We start from the raw sequence: 17,485 nt of genomic DNA, 5'->3' as shown, positions 1-17,485 counted from the left end.
ATCCTGCCGAAAAATGCCTCTTGGAAGCTACCATAGGAGGAACACATGTGGCTGCAGGATGTCCTGAACATATCGCTGAGCTGTCATTGTCCCTCTTACCACTACTAGGGGTGATTGCCTGTCATATGTGTTGGCCACCAAGACCATCACACCAGCAGGGGGCACAGAAAAGGCAGGATTGAGGCGCTCACCCCTAGGTCTCCACGAACAAAGCCGACATCAGTCCCCACACTAAACCTGAATTCATAGCTCACAACACCACTGCAAATGGTGGTAACATTGCGTGGGTGCCAGAATCTGTACACGTAATGGGCGCCATGATTCATCCAATTGCCTGGAAATGGTTGTGACAGACACAGAGGCCGATAAAAATGGTGCTGTCTGTCTCTGGATGGCAGACAACTAAACACTTGGAGCTGCTTGTGCTTGTCATTGACCAGGCAATGTTCTCTACTGGTGGTCTGTCGAGGGCATCCTCACTCATCCACTGGTCCCAACACCTCTTAGAGGTCTGAGCAGAACAGGACAGGTGGTGGACAACTCATCAATACAACTTACCAGTTTCTTACATTCCAATAATGCGCCCCCTCTCAAATTCTGTTAACTGGGCAAAATCTCTTTGATTGAATTGTAGAGTCATGTCTAGTTGTCAACAAGATCAACACAGCCGGAAAAGAGGTCCACTACACACAAGTAGCCTCTGAGATTCTTTTTATAAGCCAAGGGTGGAACCACTTTTAGGACCTCAGGTGGCAAGACCGTTCATCAAATCACGCCACAACTCTAATCATTTACATATCTGCCTGAGATGTAACTGCATGCAAAGTTTTGCAGCAAAAGGAGAACTCCATCCAGGTGCTTGATTTCTTTTACAAAGATTGTACACATATCATCATACAACATGTGGGAAGTCCCCTTAATAGACGAAAAATTCTTGAATTAATTTTGTTTGAATAGCATATAGAAGTTCCTGAAAAAATATTTTAAAGAGATAAGCATTGTTGAGGTGTGCCAGCCACAATCAGCAAGTGGGGCCGGGGTGACTTTGACTTCCACGCGGTGCGCTGATGAATACATTTTCTGTCACTGCAGAACTTCCTTTAAGAACTGTCTTTCGGGAATCCCTGCATGTTTTCTGATACTGCAGATGTTCCCTTAAGAATCTTGTCTTTATTTGTTGTTGGTAGTTTTGTTTTATTAAAAATATCCACGTATTAAACTTGGAAACTGCTGGTGATCTTTAACAAACCTATGACTTTTCTTTCTCTTAAGAAGTCACATGAATAGATTAATGTGTGGCTGTACCATCAACACTTTTAGGACACAAAATCGTTTGTGAATTATCTCATACTTGTGATAAGCATAGCAAGCTGTTGCCTTTTTCTTTCTTTTAAGGCAACAGTGCAATTTCAAGGATGTGATTTTTATTAGCCACTAGATTTTAATTAAAAGAATTGTGACAACCAAGAGCTATAGAAGAACATCGAAGAATATGTAACTAACCACAATCTGCACCCTATTTCTAGTGAGGGCTCTTCTAACCTAGATCGGGATTTTACATATTTAGAAATAGCTATGATTATAAAGGATTTGAAACTGGGAAAGCGCCCTGGCCCAAATAGTTTCTGAGATTTTACAATCTCTGTGGCAATATGCTTGCTACATTGTTACTCAAGACTTTTAACTCTATTTATCAGAATTGCTCCACAGGCACTTCAAGTCATAAATACTATATTCCCTAAGCCTGAGAAAGACCCCTTGGCCTGTGGCAACTTTTGCCCTATCTCACTAATCAATGTAGACATTAAATTATATTTAGAAATCTTGGCTCTTCAGGTGCAATATCATATCCCATCTCTTACCTATAGAGAACAAGTTGGTTTTGTGCCCAGCCAAGAGTCTAGGGACAATACTATAAAGACAAGCTTGCCCTTCTGGGATCCCCCATGTCTCCTAAAAGCCGATACGAAGAAAGCATTTGATAGGATTCATTGCAGGTTCCTTGAGGCAACAATATTGCAAACTTTGTCTTGGTTTACATATGAGAAACTGGATCATGTCTTTCTCCCACCATCCAAGTCTGCAGGTGTGGATTAAAAGCTCTCTTTCCACCGTGCTTTAAATAAAGGGTACGCCTACCAGTGGTACTATGCGAATTTGAGAGGCTTGGTGGGGTCAGCAACTTTGAGGTCAACATCCTGCTGGGGTAACTCACCTCAGAACATTATTTCTCTGGCAGGATGTCTTGAACAAATATCTGGGTGTCCTTATATCAGTAGATCCAGATCAAACTTATAACTTGAATTATAATCCCGTGATAACAGTGCTGAACTGACTTTAACAGTTGGAATATTATCCCCACTCTCATGGTTTGGCAGAATAAACATTTTAAAAATTGATACCCTACCTAAGCTCCTTAACCTATTCCAGACACCACCACTAAACTGACAAAGTTCATATTTGTCATATATTTGTAAACTGTCCTCAGAATTTGTTTAGAGGGGTGCTAGACCTCGCCTGAAGCACAGCCTGATCACATGACCTAAAAAAGAAATGGGGCCGGCCTTCCAGACTTTTGCTTGTGTCATAAGGCTAGCCTATGATCTATAAGTATATATTGGATCTTTTCCACCACCGCTCCACTACATTATGGGTAGATCTCAAGCAGGATGCTGCCTCATATCAGGCCCAGGGTCTTTTCTGGTTCTCACAGGCTGCATACAAACAAATCATAGATCTATCTCCTTTAATGACTAATCTTCTAGATACATGGGAAAGACTTGCAGTGTATTTACATCTGGCCTCTATTCCATTCCCACTCACTCCACTTGTGGTTAACCCCCACCTACTTTCTTGGCTGGATAGCCTCCTGCCCAACATTAGGGATGTGGTTTCCACCTCAGTTCCAGTACCTTCAAATAAATCGTTATATTCACTACCCGGGGCTTGCCTCCAGGTTTGTTTCCCCATTCTCTCAATGTCTCTGGTCTATAGCATTTTGATCACAGAGGGTACAGGATGACACTCCAGTTTTCCTATAAGAAACTAGGATGCACTTACCCAGCAGAGATGTGGACTAAGTCTTTTGCACTTATGCATGGGCTCTCAGTTTCCTGTATAAACTCCTTTCACAGTGTTATAGGACCCCTGTAAGATTAGCCAAAATATACCCACAGATCCTAAATTTCTGCTGGAGGTGTTCCTCTTCCCCTGGTATGCTGCTTCTTATTTGGTGGACATTCCTCTTGATAGCCCATCTTTGGAGGGAAATATCTCTATTATACAATATGTTGTGTGGGGCCTCTGTCCATGTTACACCTGAGATGGCTCTGTTTTCGATGTTCTCAGGTTCTATGTCCAAGATTAAGAAAGGTGTACTGCGATTTTCTACCTTGCCAATGCACCAGATCTTTCCCAGATTTTGGAAATCATCTACTCTTCCCTCAAAGCAGATGTGGACAGAGGCTCTTAACTTGTTATTGCAAATTCAGCAAATTTGAGCAGAAGTTAACAACTAATATGTCGCTTTCAATACTACATAGTCTCATTTGTTCTGCTCCTACTCTGAGCACAGAAGCTGGCTTCTTAATGATGTTGCACTTTCATAGTCATGCTGCCACATGTGTCACGTACTTGAACATATCTGTACCATTTAGGCTGCCTGTCCACGGGTGATGAGGCTTTCCATAGCGTTGCTATGGAAAGCGCAGAACGGCGTCCACGAGCGGAGAATCATAGCGATTCTCTGCTCGCAGGATTTAAATCGCGACATGCTGCGATTGTCATGATTCTCCACGGTGATCCTATCTGTTAGATAGGCTCACTGCTGAGACCTGTCAGCTCTCCCCTCCTCATCCCCCCCAGTGGAATATCACTGGCGATATTCTGCCTCGACCATGGACAGGGGGCCTTAGTCAGCTGTTCCTCCCTTCCGCTGTCCTCCCCTTTTCTTCTTTGTATTCTGTTTAGTACTGCCTGTCTTTGTGTTACTGTGTTTACTAGTTTTACCAAATATGTATTGGAAGAAATTCAAGATATTCAAAGAAGAAACAATATGGTTGTAACAATTATCAGTTTATTGATTATAATGTACGTTTTTTTTAAAGCCATTCTACAAGCTTTTGATAAAAATATTTTGAACCACGAAACAGAAAACACAATTCAAATGTAATTGGAGTCTAAGCCATTCAGGGCTTGTACTATTTCAAGTTTTGTCCTGAGTTTTAATACCCCATGGGACAGAACTGCTTAGGGAAGGAAAACCCTAATGCAGTATGAAAAGAAACTCCAATACATACAGTAAAATAAATTAAGAAATGGGTAATCTATTATCAAGTGTTTGATAGTGAAAGAAAACCTCATTAGAAAACCATCATTATTATTCATCAGTGTACTGTTGTAATAAGTGAACTCTTTGAAGTGATCGGAATTTCTGTATAGATTACTAATAGAGATGAGCGAACGAACTCGTCCTAGCTTGATACTCGTTCGAGTATTAGCGTGTTCGAGATGCTAGTTACTCGAGACGAGTACCACGCGATGTTCGAGTTACTTTCACTTTCATCTCTGAGACGTTAGCACGCTTTTCTGGCCAATAGAAAGACAGGGAAGGCATTACAACTTCCTCCTGCGACGTTCAAGCCCTATACCATTCCCCTGCAGTGAGTGGCTGGTGAGATCAGGTGTCACCCGAGTATATAAATCGGCCCCTCCCGCGGCTCGCCACAGATGCGTTCTGACAGAGATCAGGGAAAGTGCTGTCTTGCTGGAGTTGCTATAGGGAGAGTGTTAGGAGTATTTTAGGCTTCAAGAACCCCAACGGTCCTTCTTAGGGCCACATCTAACCGTGTGCAGTAGTGTGGAGGCTGCTTTTTGCAATGTTGCACTTTTTTTTTTTTTTGTATATCGGCCGTGCAGAGCATTGCGCCCTGCAGTAATTATACATAGTCCAGGGCCAGTAGTGGTGGTGAGGCAGGGACAGAAGACATATATTGTGAGGCAGGGACAGAAGACATATATTGTGAGGCAGGGCAGAAGACATATTTAGTGTATATAGGCAGTGGGCCTTTCCAAAAACATTTGGGGAAAAAAAATCTATTTGGGCTGCCTGTGACTGTCCTCAGTGTACTGGGTCTGTGCTGGGGGTAGTTGTCCTAATTCATACGCAGCCAGCTAAGTGTTACAGCAGGCTTGCGCAAAATTATTTCCTGGCTCTGTGTTGGCTGTTACATCACTGCTGTATTCCAGTCCACAGTGCAACAGTCTGCAGTTATTTTACATACTCCAGGGCCAGTAGTGGTGACGCAGAGAGAGAAGACATATACAGTGTATATAGGCAGTGGGCCTTTCCAAAAACATTTGGGAAAAAAAATCTATTTGGGCTGCCTGTGACCGTCCTCAGTGTACTGGGTCTGTGCTGGGGGTAGTTGTCCTAATTCATACGCAGCCAGCTAAGTGTTACAGCAGGCTTGTGCAAAATTATTTCCTGGCTCTGTGTTGGCTGTTACATCACTGCTGTATTCCAGTCCACAGTGCAACAGTCTGCAGTTATTTTACATACTCCAGGGCCAGTAGTGGTGACGCAGAGAGAGAAGACATATACAGTGTATATAGGCAGTGGGCCTTTCCAAAAACATTTGGGAAAAAAAATCTATTTGGGCTGCCTGTGACCGTCCTCAGTGTACTGGGTCTGTGCTGGGGGTAGTTGTCCTAATTCATACGCAGCCAGCTAAGTGTTACAGCAGGCTTGCGCAAAATTATTTCCTGGCTCTGCTGTGCGTTCCGTAAGCGAAGTCAGCCTCTAACCACAGGCCAATAAGCGGCACATTTAATTACAGCGTTCTGTTTCTGCACTACTGGTAATACACCATGCTGAGGGGTAGGGGTAGGCCTAGAGGACGTGGATGCGGGCGAGGACGTGGAGGCCCAAGTCAGGGTGTGGGCACAGGCCGAGCTCCTGATCGAGGTGTATTGCAGCCGACTGCTGCGGGATTAGGAGAGAGGCACGTTTCTGGCGTCCCCACATTCATCTCACAATTAATGAGTCCACGCGGTAGACCTTTATTAGAAAATGAGCAGTGTGAGCAGGTCCTGTCGTGGATGGCAGAAAGTGCATCCAGCAATCTATCGAACACCCAGAGTTCTGCGCCGTCCACTGCTGCAACTCTGAATCCTCTGGCTGCTGCTCCTCCTTCCTCCCAGCCTCCTCACTCCATTACAATGACACATTCTGAGGAGCAGGCAGACTCCCAGGAACTGTTCCCGAGCCCCTGCCCAGAATGGGCAGCAAGGGTTCCGAATCCTCTCCCACCAGAGGAGTTTGTCGTGACCGATGCCCAACCTTTTGAAAGTTCCCGGGGTCCGGGGGATGAGGCTGGGGACTTCCGGCAACTGTCTCAAGACCTTTCAATGGGTGAGAAGGACGATGACGATGAGACACAGTTGTCTATCAGTGAGGTAGTAGTAAGGGCAGTAAGTCCGAGGGAGGAGCGCACAGAGGATTCGGAGGAAGAGCAGCAGGACGATGAGGTGACTGACCCCACCTGGTTTGCTATGCCTACTGAGGACAGGTCTTCAGAGGGGGAGGCAAGGGCAGCAGCAGGGCAGGTTGCAAGAGGCAGTGCGGTGTCCAGGGGTAGAGGCAGGGCCAGGCCGAATAATTCAGACCGAGCAATACGTAGGCTGCACCCGCGGATGGAAGCATTGTTCTCTATCACCATCAAAACGTGGACCTTTTAGCTTCATCAATCTGTGTATAATATTCATCCTCCTCCTCCTGCCCCTCCTCCTGAAACCTGACGTAATCACGCCGAACGGGCAATTTTTCTTAGGCCCACAAGGCTCAGTCATATAATTTTTGTAAACAATTTTTATACGTTTCAATGCTCATTAAAGCGTTGAAACTTTCACCTGAACCAATTTTTATTTTAACTGGGCTGCCTCCAGGCCTAGTTACCAATTAAGCCACATTAACCAAAGCGATTAATGGGTTTCACCTGCCCTCTTGGTTGGGCATGGGCAATTTTTCAGAGGTACATTAGTACTGTTGGTACACAAATTTTTTGGGGCCCTCGCCTACAGTGCAATTAATTTTTTGCCCACCTGCATTAAAGCTGACGTTACATCAGCTGTGTTGGGCACTGCAATGGGATATATTTATGTACCGCCAGTGGGTTCCAGGGAGCCACCCATGCTGTGGGTCCACAGGGAGTTGTAACTGCATGTGTCTACTTCTAAAGAACCCCAGTCTGACTGGGGCATGCAGTGTGGGCACGAAGCCCACCTGCATTTAATCGGACGTTACCTCAGCTGTGATGGGCACTGCAATGGGATACATTTATGTATAGCCGGTGGGTTCCAGGAAGCCACCCATGCTGTGGGAGCACACGGAATTCCCATTGCGGAGTTGTACCTGCCTGTGACTATTTCTACTTTTGTCTCATCTGTCCATAGAACGTTATCCTAGAAGCAGTCAAACTTGAAACGTGCCACAAAGTTTTTTTTGGACAACAGCAATTTCCTTTATGGTCCTTCCATGAACACAGTTCTTTTTTTTTTTTTTTTTTCTAATAGTGGGCACAGAAGCATAGTTTTCTTTCAGTTTGTAGAGTTTTCTGTGAAAGCATTGAACGATTAGTGAAGAGAATCATGCAGTCTAAACACGCTGCTCGAGCACGGACTAGCTGGGGATGACGTCCCCGCCTTGTTCTGTAGGGCAAACGAGAATCATGAGATTCTCAGCCCTTGTAAAAAGGGCATTAATTCAGTGATACAAGGCTCCTGTAAAACTCACACTTTCAATTTCACCTCGTTAATTTAAACACATTTTGCTAATTAGCTCTTGGAGAAATCATTAACACAGTGGTTGACTTACTTTTTCCTCTCTGCAGTGAGGATGTTTACTCAATGTGCTCAATACAAGACATAAAAGGTAAAATTGTTTCTGTGTTTTTAGTTTAGTTAGATTGTGTTTGTCTGTAATTGGGAGTTAAATAACAATCAGACCACATTTTCTTAGAAATTAGAGATGAGCGAGCACCAAAATGCTCGGGTGCTCATTACTCGAGACGAATTTTTCGCGATGCTCGAGGGTTCGTTTCGAGTAACGAACCCCATTGAAGTCAATGGGCGACCCGAGCATTTTTGTATATCGCCGATGCTCGCTGAGGTTTTCATTTGTGAAAATCGGGGCAATTCAAGAAAGTGATGGGAACGACACAGCAACGGATAGGGCAGGCGAGGGGCTACATGTTGGGCTGCATCTCAAGTTTACAGGTCCCACTATTAAGCCACAATAGCAGCAAGAGTGGGCCCCCCCCCCCCCCAACAACTTTTACATCTGAAAAGCCCTCATTAGCAATGCATACCTTAGCTAAGCACCACGCTACCTCCAACAAAGCACAATCACTGCCTGCATGACACTCCGCTGCCACTTCTCCTGGGTTACATGCTGCCAAATCGCCCCCACGACCCAGCGTCCACAGCGCACACCAAACTGTCCCTGCCCAGCCTTCAGCTGCCCTCATGCCACGCCACCCTCATGTCTATTTATAAGTGCGTCTGCCATGACGAGGAACCGCAGGCACACACTGCAGAGGGTTGGCACGGCTAGGCAGCGACCCTCTTTAAAAGTGGCGGGGCGATAGCCCACAATGCTGTACAGAAGCAATGAGAAATCCAATCCTGTGCCACCTCCATCTGGAGCTGCACACGTGGGCATAGCAATGGGGAACCTATGTGCCACACACTATTCATTCTGTCAAGGTGTCTGCATGCCCCAGTCAGACCACGGTTTTTTATATATAGTCACAGGCAGGTACAACTCCGCAATGGGAATTCCGTGTGCACCCACAGCATGGGTGGCTCCCTGGAACCCACCGGCGGTACATAAAAATATCCCATTGCATTGCCCATCACAGCTGAGGTAGTATTGTCATGTTTAATGCAGGTGGGTTTCGGCCCACACTGCATGCCCCAGTCAGACTGGGGTTCTTTAGAAGTGGAAATAGATGCATTTACAACTCCCTGTGGACCCACAGCATGGGTGGGTGCCAGGAAGCCACCGGCGGTACATAAATATATCCCATTGCATTGCCCAACACAGCTGAGGTAGTAATGTTGTGCTTAATCCAGGTGGGCTTCGGCCCACACTGCATGCCCCAGTCAGACTGGGGTTCTTTAGAAGTGGAAACAGATGCATTTACAACTCCCTGTCGACCCACAGCATGGGTGGCTCCCTGGAACCCACCGGCGGTACATAAATATATCCCATTGCATTGGCCAACACAGCTGAGGTAGTATTGTCATGTTTAATGCAGGTGGGCTTCGGCCCACACTGCATGCCCCAGTCAGACTGGGGTTCTTTAGAAGTGGAAACAGATGCATTTACAACTCCCTGTCGACCCACAGCATGGGTGGCTCCCTGGAACCCACCGGCGGTACATAAATATATCCCATTGCATTGCCCAACACAGCTGAGGTAGTATTGTCATGTTTAATGCAGGTGGGCTTCGGCCCACACTGCATGCCCCAGTCAGACTGGGGTTCTTTAGAAGTGGAAACAGATGCATTTACAACTCCCTGTGGACCCACAGCATGGGTGGGTGCCAGGAAGCCACCGGCGGTACATAAATATATCCCATTGCATTGCCCAACACAGCTGAGGTAGTAATGTCATGCTTAATGCAGGTGGGCTTCGGCCCACACTGCATGCCCCAGTCAGACTGGGGTTCTTTAGAAGTGGAAACAGATGCATTTACAACTCCCTGTGGACCCACAGCATGGGTGGGTGCCAGGAAGCCACCGGCGGTACATAAATATATCCCATTGCAGTGCCCAACACAGCTGATGTAACGTCAGCTGTAATGCAGGTGGGCTAAAAATTAATTTGATTACACTGTAGGCGAGGGCCCACAAAAATTGCTGTATCAACAGTACTAATGTACCTCTGAAAAATTGCCCATGCCCAACCAAGAGGGCAGGTGAAACCCATAAATCGCTTTGGTTAATGTGGCTTAATTGGTAACTAGGCCAGGAGGCAGCCAAGTTAAAATAAAAATTGGTTGAGGTGAAAGTTTCAACGCTTTAATGAGCATTGAAACGTATAAAAATTGTTTATAAAAATTATATGACTGAGCCTTGTGGGCCTAAGAAAAATTGCCCGTTCGGCGTGATTATGTGAGGTTTCAGGAGGAGGAGCAGGAGGAGGAGGAGGAATATTATACACAGATTGATGAAGCGAAAAGGTCCCCGTTTTTGATGGGGATACAGAACGATGCTTCCATCCGCGGGTGCAGCCTACGTATTGCTTAGGTATCGCTGCTGTCCGCTGGTGGAGAAGAGAAGTCTGGGGAAATCCAGGCTTTGTTCATCTTGATGAGTGTTAGCTAGAGATGAGCGAACGCACTCGTCCGAGCTTGATGCTCGGGCGAATATTAGCGTGTTCGGGATGCTCGTTACTCGTAACGAGCACCACGCGGTGTTCGAGTTACTTTCAGTTTCCTCTCTGAGTCGTTAGCGCGCTTTTCTGGCCAATTGAAAGACAGGGAAGGCATTACAACTTCCCCCTGTGACGTTCAAGCCCTATACCACCCCCCTGCTGTGAGTGGCTGGGGCGATCAGATGTCACCCGAGTATAAAAGTCGGCCCCTCCCGCGGCTCGCCACACATGCCTTGTGAGTTAGCTGAGGGACAGTGCTGTTCTATTGGAGTTGCTGTAGGGAGAGTGTTTGTAGTGAGTGTAGGCTTCAAGAACCCCAACGGTCCTTCTTAGGGCCACATCTACGTGTGTGCAGGCTGCTGTAAGTAGTGGAGAAAATTTTTTTTTTTCTCAAATCGGCAGTGCAGAGCATTGCACCCGGCATTAGGGACAGAAGAGGTGCTTAGGCAGGGAGAGTGTTGGGAGTGAGTGTAGCCTTCAAGAACCTCAACGGTCCTTTCTAGGGCCACATTTAACTGTGTGGAGTACTGTGCAGGCTGCTGTTAGCTGTGTTGCTTTTTTTTTTTTTCTCAAAATCGGCGGTGCAGAGCATTGCACCCTGCATTGATACTACAGGCACAGAATTGTGTAGGCAGGGCCACAACACAGTTATTAGTCATTGAATAGGCACAGTGGGCCTTTCCTTTTAAACAAAAGGGAAAAAAGTATATTTGCCCTGCCTCTGTCAGTCCTAAGGGCTCTGTGTACGTGTGTGCTGCGTGGAGAACGTAAAAAAATCAGACGCAACCAGCTACGGTTGAGTTCAGCCTTGCGCCAATTTCTTTCCTGCCTGGGAAATACCTGCTCTGCCACAGTTAATAACTCTGCAACAGTAAAGTTCTGTGACACTTTTGCAGGGCCGCAACACAGTTATATTAGTCATTGAATAGGCACAGTGGGCCTTTCCTTTTAAACAAAAGGGAAAAAATTATATTTGCCCTGCCTCTGTCAGTCCTAAGGGCTCTGGGTACATGTGTGCTGCGTGGAGAACGTAAAAAAATCAGACGCAACCAGCTACGGTTGAGTGCAGCCTTGCGCCAATTTCTTTCCTGCCTGGGAAATACCTGCTCTGCCACAGTTAATAACTCTGCAACAGTAAAGTTCTGTGACACTTTTGCAGGCCCGCAACACAGTTATATTAGTCATTGAATAGGCACAGTGGGCCTTTCCTTTTAAACAAAAGGGAAAAAATTATATTTGCCCTGCCTCTGTCAGTCCTAAGGGCTCTGGGTACATGTGTGCTGCATGGAGAACGTAAAAAAATCAGACGCAACCAGCTACGGTTGAGTGCAGCCTTGCGCCAATTTCTTTCCTGCCTGGGAAATACCTGCTCTGCCACAGTTAATAACTCTGCAACAGTAAAGTTCTGTGACACTTTTGCAGGGCCGCAACACAGTTATATTAGTCATTGAATAGGCACAGTGGGCCTTTCCTTTTAAACAAAAGGGAAAAAATTATATTTGCCCTGCCTCTGTCAGTCCTAAGGGCTCTGGGTACGTGTGTGCTGCGTGGAGAAAGTAAAAAAATCAGACGCAACCAGCTACGGCTGAGTGCAGCCTTGCGCCAATTTCTTTCCTGCCTGGGAAAAACCTGCTCTGCCACAGCTAATAACTCTGCAACAGTAAAGTTCTGTGACACTTTTGCAGGGCCGCAACACAGTTATATTAGTCATTGAATAGGCACAGTGGGCCTTTCCTTTTAAACAAAAGGGAAAAAATTATATTTGCCCTGCCTCTGTCAGTCCTAAGGGCTCTGGGTACGTGTGTGCTGCGTGGAGAACGTAAAAAAATCAGACGCAACCAGCTACGGTTGAGTGCAGCCTTGCGCCAATTTCTTTCCTGCCTGGGAAATACCTGCTCTGCCACAGTTAATAACTCTGCAACAGTAAAGTTCTGTGACACTTTTGCAGGGCCGCAACACAGTTATTAAACTTATTATTCATTCACTAGAGGCAGTGGGCCTTTCCTTTTTAAAAAAAAAGGTAAAAAATTATATTTGGCCTGCAGGCTTGCGCCAATTTATTTCCTGCCTGTGAAATCAAATCACTGGTAATACAGCATGCTGAGGGGTAGGGGTAGGCCTAGAGGATGTGGACGCGGCCGAGGACGCGGAGGGCCAAGTGAGGGTGTGGGCACAGGTTAGGTGTGTCGCAGCCGACTGCTGCGCGATTAGGAGAGAGGCACGTTTCTGGCGTCCCCACATTCATCGCCCAATTAATGGGTCCACGCGGGAGACCTTTATTAGAAAATGAGCAGTGTGAGCAGGTCCTGTCCTGGATGGCAGAAAGTGCTTCGAGCAACCTATCGTCCAGCCACAGTTCTGCGCCGTCCACTGCTGCAAATCCGAATCCTCTGTCTGCTGCTCCTCCTTCCTCCCAGCCTCCTCACTCCACTACAATGACACATGCTCAGGAGCGGGAAGACTCCCAGGAACTGTTCTCGGGCCCCTGCTCAGATTGGGCAGCAGTGGTTCCTCTCCCACCAGAGGAGTTTATCGTCACTGATGCACAACCATTGGAAAGTTCCCGGGGTCCGGGGGATGAGGCTGGGGACTTCCGCCAACTGTCTCAAGAACTTTCTGTGGGTGAGGAGGACGATGACGATGAGACACAGTTGTCTTGCAGTGAGGTAGTAGTAAGGGCAGTAAGTCCGAGGGTGGAGCGCACAGAGGAATCGGAGGAAGAGCAGCAGGACGATGAGGTGACTGACCCCACCTGGTGTGCAACGCCTACACAGGACAGGTCTTCAGAGGGGGAGGCACGGGCAGCAGCAGGGCAGGTTGCAAGAGGCAGTGCGGTGGCCAGGGGTAGAGGCAGGGCCAGACCGAATAATCCACCAACTGTTTCCCAAAGCGCACCCTCGCGCCATGCCACCCTGCAGAGGATGAGGTGCTCTAAGGTCTGGCAGTTTTTCACAGAGACGCCTGACGACCGACGAACAGTGCTGTGCAACCTTTGTCGCGCCAAGATCAGCCGGGGAGCCACCACCAACAGCCTCACCACCACCAGCATGCGCAGACATATGATGGCGATGGTGAGAGAGAACATAGCTTCCATCCGCGGGTGCAGCCTACGTATTGCTTACGTATCGCTGCTGTCCGCTGGTGGAGAAGAGAAGTCTGGGGAAATCCAGGCTTTGTTCATCTTGATGAGTGTTAGCCTGTCGGCACTGTCGGTTGACAGGCGGGTACGCTTATCTGTGATGATTCCCCCAGCCGCACTAAACACCCTCTCTGACAAGACGCTAGCCGCAGGACAAGCAAGTACCTCCAGGGCATACAGCGCGAGTTCAGGCCACGTGTCCAGCTTCAACACCCAGTAGTTGTAGGGGGCAGAGGCGTCACGGAGGACGGTCGTGCGATCGGCTACGTACTCCCTCACCATCCTTTTACAGTGCTCCCGCCGACTCAGCCGTGACTGGGGAGCGGTGACACAGTCTTGCTGGGGAGCCATAAAGCAGTCAAGGGCCTTAAAGAGTGTTGCCCTGCCTGTGCTGTACATGCTGCCTGATCTCTGCGCCTCCCCTGCTACCTGGCCCTCGGAACTGCGCCATCGGCCACTAGCGCTGTCGGATGGGAAGTTTACCATCAGTTTGTCCACCAGCGCCCTGTGGTATAGCATCATTCTGGAACCCCTTTCCTCTTCGGGAATGAGAGTGGAAAGGTTCTCCTTATACCGTGGGTCGAGCAGTGTGTACACCCAGTAATCTGTAGTAGCCAGAATGCGTGTAACACGAGGGTCACGAGAAAGGCATCCCAACATGAAGTCAGCTATGTGTGCCAGGGTACCAGTACGCAACACATGGCTGTCCTCACTAGGATGATCACTTTCAGGATCCTCCTCCTCCTCCTCATCAGGCCATACACGCTGAAAGGATGACAGCCCAGCAGCATGTGTACCCTCACCAGAGGGCCAAGCTGTCTCTTCCCCCTCCTCCTCATCTTCCTCCTCCTCCTCACCGCGCTGAGATATAGACAGGAGGGTGCTCTGACTATCCAGCGACATACTGTCTTCCCCCGGCTCTGTTTCCGAGTGCAAAGCGTCTGCCTTTATGCTTTGCAGGGAACTTCTCAAGAGGCATAGCAGAGGAATGGTGACGCTAATGATTGGAACATCGCCGCTCACCACCTGGGTAGACTCCTCAAACTTTCCAAGGACCTGGCAGATGTCTGCCAACCAGGCCCACTCTTCTGAAAATAATTGAGGAGGCTGACTCCCACTGCGCTGCCCATGTTGGAGTTGGTATTCCACTATAGCTCTACGCTGCTCATAGAGTCTGGCCAACATGTGGAGCGTAGAGTTCCACCGTGTGGGCACGTCGCACAGCAGTCGGTGCACTGGCAGATGAAACCGATGTTGCAGGGTGCGCAGGGTGGCAGCATCCGTGTGGGACTTGCGGAAATGTGCGCAGAGCCGGCGCACCTTTCCGAGCAGGTCTGACAAGCGTGGGTAGCTTTTCAGAAAGCGCTGAACCACCAAATTCAAGACGTGGGCCAGGCATGGCAAGTGCGTGAGGCTGCCGAGCTGCAGAGCCGCCACCAGGTTACGGCCGTTGTCACACACGACCATGCCCGGTTGGAGGCTCAGCGGCGCAAGCCAGCGGTCGGTCTGCTCTGTCAGACCCTGCAGCAGTTCGTGGGCCGTGTGCCTCTTATCTCCTAAGCTGAGTAGTTTCAGCACGGCCTGCTGACGCTTGCCCACCGCTGTGCTGCCACGCCGCGCGACACCGACTGCTGGCGACGTGCTGCTGCTGCTGACACATCTTGATTGCGAGACAGAGGTTGCGTTGAAGGAGGAAGAGGAGGAGGAGGGTGCTTTAGTGGAGGAAGCATACACCGCCGCAGATACCACCACCGAGCTGTGGCCCGCAATTCTGGGGATGGGTAGGACGTGAGCGGTCCCAGGCTCTGACTCTGTCCCAGCCTCCACTAAATTCACCCAATGTGCCGTCAGGGAGATATAGTGGCCCTGCCCGCCTGTGCTTGTCCACGTGTCCGTTGTTAAGTGGACCTTGGCAGTAACCGCATTGGTGAGGGCGCGTACAATGTTGCGGGAGACGTGGTCGTGCAGGGCTGGGACGGCACATCGGGAAAAGTAGTGGCGACTGGGAACTGAGTAGCGCGGGGCCGCCGCCGCCATCATACTTTTGAAGGACTCCGTTTCCACAACCCTATATGGCAGCATCTCCAGCCTGATAAATTTGGCTACGTGCACGTTTAACGCTTGAGCGTGTGGGTGCGTGGCGGCGTACTTGCGCTTGCGCTCAAACACTTGCGCTAGCGACGGCTGGATGCTGCGCTGACAGACATTGCTGGATGGGGCCGAGGACAGCGGAGGTGAGGGTGCGGGTGCAGGCCAGGAGACGGTAGTGCCTGTGTCCTCAGAGCAGGCTTGGATCTCAGTGGCAGGTTGGGGCACAGGGGGAGAGGCAGCGGTGCAAACCGGAGGCGGTGAACGGCCTTCGTCCCACCTTGTGGGGTGCTTGGCCATCATATGCCTGCGCATGCTGGTGGTGGTGAGGCTGGTGGTGGTGGCTCCCCGGCTGATCTTGGCGCGACAAAGGTTGCACACCACTGTTCGTTGGTCGTCTGCACTCTCAGTGAAAAACTGCCAGACCTTTGAGCACCTCGGCCTCTGCAGGGTGGCGCTTTGGGAAACAGTTGGTGGATTATTCGGTCTGACCCTGCCTCTACCCCTGGCCACCGCACTGCCTCTTGCAACCTGCCCTGCTGCTGCCCTTGCCTCCCCCTCTGAAGACCTGTCCTCAGTAGGCGTAGCAAAGCAGGTGGGGTCAGTCACCTCATTGTCCTGCTGCTCTTCTTCAGAATACTCGGTGCGCTCCTCCCTCGGACTTAATGCCCTTACTACTACCTCACTGATAGACAACTGTGTCTCATCGTCATCGGCCTCCTCACTCACTGAAAGATCTTGAGACAGTTGCCGGAAGTCCCCAGCCTCATCCCCCGGACCCCGGGAACTTTGCAATGGTTGGGCATCAGTCACGATAAACTCCTCTGGTGGGAGAGGAACCACTGCTGCCCAATCTGAGCAGGGGCCCGAGAACAGTTCCTGGGAGTCTGCCCGCTCCTCACAATGTCTCATTTTCATGGAGTGAGGAGGCTGGGAGGAAGGAGGAGCAGCAGCCAGAGGATTCTGAGTTGCAGCAGTGGACGGCGCAGAACTCTGGGTGGACGATAGGTTGCTGGAAGCACTTTCTGCCATCCCCAACAGGACCTGCTCACACTGCTCATTTTCTAATAAAGGTCTACCGCGTGGACCCATTAAATGTGCTATGAATGTGGGGACGCCAGAAACGAGCCTCTCTCCTAATCCCGCAGCAGTCGGCTGCGATACACCTGGATCAGGAGCTCGGCCTGTGCCCACACCCGGACTAGGGCCTCCGCGTCCTCGGCCGCGCCCACATCCTCTAGGCCTACCCCTACCCCTCAGCATGCTGTATTACCAGGAATGCAGAAACACAACGCTGTAATTAAATGTGCCGCTTATTGGCCTGTGGTTGGAGGCTCACTTCGTTTACGGAACCCCAGGAAATAATTTGGCGCAAGCCTGCTGTCACACTTAGCTGGCTGCGTATTTATTTGGAGAACTACTACCCCCAGCAGACACAGACCCAGAACACTGAGCAGAGTGACAGGCAGGCCAAATAGATTTTTTTCAAATATTTTTTTCAAAAGGACCACTGCGTATATTCAATCTATAATATATGTCTTCTGGCCCTGCCTACGCAATTCTGTCCCTGATGTGTGTGTCACGGAACTGCAGTGTTGCACTGTTATTAACTGCAACAGACCGGTGATTTCAGAGCCAGGAAATAATTTGGCGCAAGCCTGCTGTAACACTTAGCTGGCTGCGTATTTATTTGGAGAACTACTACCCCCAGCAGACACGGACCCAGAACACTGAGCAGAGTGACAGGCAGGCCAAATAGATTTTTTTCAAAAGGACCACTGCGTATATTCTATCTATAATATATGTCTTCTGGCCCTGCC

This window comes from Eleutherodactylus coqui, chromosome 1 (genome assembly GCF_035609145.1).
Source record: "Eleutherodactylus coqui strain aEleCoq1 chromosome 1, aEleCoq1.hap1, whole genome shotgun sequence".
NCBI lineage: Eukaryota > Metazoa > Chordata > Amphibia > Anura > Eleutherodactylidae > Eleutherodactylus > Eleutherodactylus coqui.
The sequence above is the reverse complement of the archived record's forward strand: the minus strand, read 5'-3'. Positions refer to the sequence as shown.